The following is a 4653-nucleotide window of genomic DNA, read 5'->3' as shown; positions in this document are numbered from 1 at the left end:
TGAATATCACAACTCTGAAAGGACCCACCTGGAAAGCTGATAAATATTCCATTGAGATCATCGCTTGGGATCTCCCCTAGGAACCCCACCTTTAGAGAGGAGATAAAAATCTGCAGGAGTTAGGATCCAGCAGGGATCTCTCTTTAGAGAACACCCAGGCCTTTCCCCATCCCCTTCTTTCTTCAGCAGGAGCTCTCTCTAAAGTATACCCTATCCTTCCCCCCTCTCTTCACCCCAGGCTCTGAATTCTCTTCTAGCCAGAACTCAAGTACTGAGGTTGTTGAACTGAGATCCAATTGTTGGTAACATTCTGGTGCTGTTTCACCACTAACACAAGGAGAGACTGAAGAAAAAGCCAGCCATTTCAGATTGGTAAGTGTCAGGTTCAAGAGGCTTATCTTTGGAGGCTGTGAGATGAGATCTCTACTCCTGCCTTTCAGGATCTTAAAAGTTTATATAGAGGATTTACCTGGGTTCAGCCACATATTCAATCCCAATGTTCTCAACAACACCTTACTGTCTCAGAGCTATATCCTTGAAAATGGCTCCAACTGTGGGATTGGTGGATAGATTCCAAGGACAGAGGATGGAGGAGTCTCAGATGGACCCCATCCAGCTCACAGAGCAACTGGGGGTCAAATCCTCTTGTTTACCTCCTCCAACAAACTAGTAAAATACAAGCAATATCATCCTCATTGTCAGCATCTGTGTACTGGTTTGGGTCTCTTTGTGTTTATCTAATGATATAAAATTTCTTCTTGTGTATTTTTTTCATTGACATTATGAACAGAGAAGTTTTAAAATTTGAATTCTCAACAGTTAAATAAAAGAAAGAAAAAATACTAAAGACATAAAGGTAGTGTCTCCAGATATCATTTATATCTTTTTGGAAAGATAATGCAATATTTTGGAAACACTAAAAAACTTACAGATGACTCAGCAGTGATGATTTGTTTTACTATTGTATGATCCTCCTTGTGATTCCATTTTTTTGCCCATTTCCTTATTATTTTAGTCATGTTTAGAATGGGTGAATAATCAGTGAAATAAGTTTTAGAATGATAAAATTGCAAATATTTCCAAATTTCTCTTTGTTTTTAGAAGACTTCTAATAAAGATGAACGTTACAAAAGATCAATCCTTATACTATTAAATTATTAGAATTGCTCAATTAAATATAATAACTTTCAAAATGACATTGGGTCCAATAAACCTTAATGACAACAAGAATTAAAGATGAAATATTCAGGTCACCTGCTTGGAAAAGAAACCTACCAACTGAGAATAGAACTAAATATTAAAGGCATTGTAATCTACATGGTAGAGGAAGTAAGCCATAAATACATGCTCTACATTTGTGACCATAATATAAAATATAACTGAAGCTTCTTCTTGCTTTTTCCAGCTGTTTCATATATCTTATTTGTATTTCTGCCTTCCTTTTTATTTATCTTCTATGTATGTAATTTATTTTGTGTTTGTTGCATTTACCATTTTCATTCACACTATGCTAAATACCAATGTAGCATTGCTATAAAATTGAGAAGAATTAGACGTCAACTTAAACTCTAGTCTTGAGGCTTACTCAGTAACTGGATTAGGTTGTCTTTTTTGTGAATGAGGTTAAATGCTTTCAACTATCTGTGAGATGGAAAAAGGTATAGGAATTAATATTGGAGAAGCTTCCTCAAAAATAATTATTCTTGCCCCAACCGATTTGGCTCAGTGGATAGAGCATTGGCCTGCAGACTGAAGGGTCCCAGGTTCGATTTCGGTCAAGGGCATGTACCTTGGTTGTGAGCACATCCCTAGTGGGGAGTGTGCTAGAAATGAAAAAGAAGAGGAGGGGGTGGAACAGACTCCACATGGGCCCACTTAGGCTATACCCTGGGCCTCCAAGTCAAAGCTGTCATCAGCCCAAAAAGTTCTGAAAGCCTCAGGTTTGGGGAAATCACCCTAAAATCCACAGACAGTGGAGGAGATCCAGTGCCCACAACTATTGGTGTCATTTTGGCCTCTTGCTTCCCACCTCCCGGGACTTGGTGTTTGCGTTCCTGGCGGGTCATCCTGGGCTAGGCCCTCAGCCGGTCCAGTGGGCGCTGGCGTCCCGAGTCCTCGGCCTGTGGGACTCAAACTGTGGGGGCACTTTCTGTGCTGAGAGCAAAGTGCCGCCACTGTTTGAGTTCCACCGGCCGAGACGGGGCTTCTGCTGATGGGCCGGGAGGACCCTGCACACTGTGGCCTCGGGGAGGTGTGCGAGGCCCGGGTCCCGGGGGTCACCACGGCTCAGCCTGTGGCACCCAAATGAGCAGGCACCCTCCGATGCCCGGGCGGAAAGTGCTGCAACATTTGAGTGTCACTGGGGGGCACATCCAGGGGCTCCCCTCTCCCCAGCCCGGATCTGGGCTGGTCAGGTTGACTGCCGGCCAAGGAATGAACGGCATCAGGGACGCCTCAGGGGAAGGGAACCGGGAAGCTGTGTATGCCACATGTGACCGAGTGCAGCCAACTTTCCTTGCCGGAAGCCAGTCCATCCTTGCTGCTTGACACAGTTGCTGCAGGGAAGAAACATCTGCACAGCATATGTTTCAAGGGACCTGGCGTATATGGCATACTGTTCTTAATATGTTTGCTGCTCCCCCTCTTAGCGCTATGTATTTTAAACAAGACCACCTATCCCTAGAAAGGTTGTTTCCCCAAGTGAGGATTTTTTCCATGGAGTTAGGGACTAACAGGACTAAGGAAGAGAATAAATCAGTGAAATGCCCTAGTGTTACAGAAATACCATGTACTTCTTATGAACAACTTGGACTAAGACTGTTGGCCCACATAAATTTGGGACTTGTTGGGCCCACATCCCCAGGGGTCTGCCCACCAGGGAAAGCACCAAAGCCTATACCCCGGGAGACCCATCAACACAGGGCAGTCCCAGGGAAGGCAAGAGGCAAGGCTGGGAGGACATAACCTTTACCTGGTAAAATAATCTCCTTCAGTCACTACCTTGTAGAGATTAACCTAGAGGGGTTTAAACTCAACAGAACTAGATTAACAAACACCCTACCTTTTGGAACAGAATGGATAGGATTAAAATCTACTGGTATAAATACAGATGTAACAAGACAATAAAGACATAACTTGACGCAAAAAAAAAAAAAAAAAAAAAACTGCCCTTTTTTCCTTTCCCCTCCCCCCATCCTGCATTCTCTCCTTAGGGCTTAGGGAGGCTTTTCACCATTTGCTCTCAAGGTCCTTGCTTTGGGGAAGATAATAGCTTGTTATTTACAAGCCAGCTGCAAGCTGTCCAAACCACTTGGCCTTGTTTAATTCTCTTGTCTCAGTTTCCCTATTTCTCCTGCCCTGGAATTTTTCTACCTTCCCCCTATCCTGTATCAGTTCCTTTACTCAAAGGTTCACCCCACTGGTTGAACTCCCATGTTATTCATAAATAGCGCCCCTAGTAAAGCCTCAGCATCAGGAGGAACTTCTGGGGCAGGATCTGAGAAATGCCTCTGGCCAGGAATGGAAGCTGCACAGAGTTCAAACAGATGAGTAACACAGTGTGCACGTGGCATGGAACAAATGGGCAAAGGCAGGGACACAGGTGAGATCTAGAGGATCTGATGAGGTGCATAAAAGGAATCTGGTACACAGAGGTCAAAATTATAGAAGAGAATAAGCATAATCAATAGAGCATTTAAGAGAAGTAATCCAGGACAGAAATGTAAAATACATTCCAGACTCTACTGCTCACACTCCAAATCAAAGAGCTAGGATGTGGTTATAAAGTCACAAAATTCTAATTCATATACCTGAAGAATTATCTTTATCTAGCTTAGGGGCTATGTAAACCTGCATTGGGGTCTATTTGCATACGACTATATTTGGGGCTTAGAAGAAGAAAAAAGTAGAAGTCACATGCACAGGTATTTCCAGAGAGCCTGGAATGTAGAAGGTCCCCAATAAATGGTTCTGAAAATAATGAAGGCAAAACAGCAGAAAAAATACATCATTTACTCTTATATTTACTTACAATTTTGAAATGAAGAGAGACAATAAAATTTTTCCTTTTCCTTTCCCACAGCATATCAAATTTATCCTATAGGCTCAAAATGTTGTCCATTGATATAATTATTCAAAAGCAGTGATATATAAATATGTCTATTCATTCACTACAACATCTGCCACATATTTGCAAAAATTTTAAATTTCTTTCATTCTTTCAAATGTGTGTTTAATAAAAATGCCTTCATTTTGAGGGAGAACATTTTCCAAAACCATAAAAATACTTTCAACTGAGGAAAGCAAAACTGTTTATGGCATTTTCAATTTGAAAATAAAATAAACTATTTGCTATTATTATAACAATTGGTATTGTATTGTCACTAATTTTCCGATGTCTTCAATTGCCCCTTTATTCCCCATTTAATAAAGTTATGCTTTATACGTTGTCTTCCTTTCTTTAAGAATCAATAATGCGAGATGGACTTTATTTTGTAGGTCTTTTCAAACAAACAAATGTGATTTAGTTGATACACCACATTATTTTTCGCCTTTTTTTTGGTTTGTTTCTATTCCATGCACTTATTCTCCTAGGTTTATCAAACCTATTTATTTACCTAGTTTTATCTCCTTCTTTTCATTTCCCTTGAGTTT

This window comes from Myotis brandtii, unplaced genomic scaffold, assembly GCF_000412655.1.
Source record: "Myotis brandtii unplaced genomic scaffold, ASM41265v1 scaffold204, whole genome shotgun sequence".
Taxonomy (NCBI): Eukaryota; Metazoa; Chordata; class Mammalia; order Chiroptera; family Vespertilionidae; genus Myotis; species Myotis brandtii.
The sequence above is the reverse complement of the archived record's forward strand: the minus strand, read 5'-3'. Positions refer to the sequence as shown.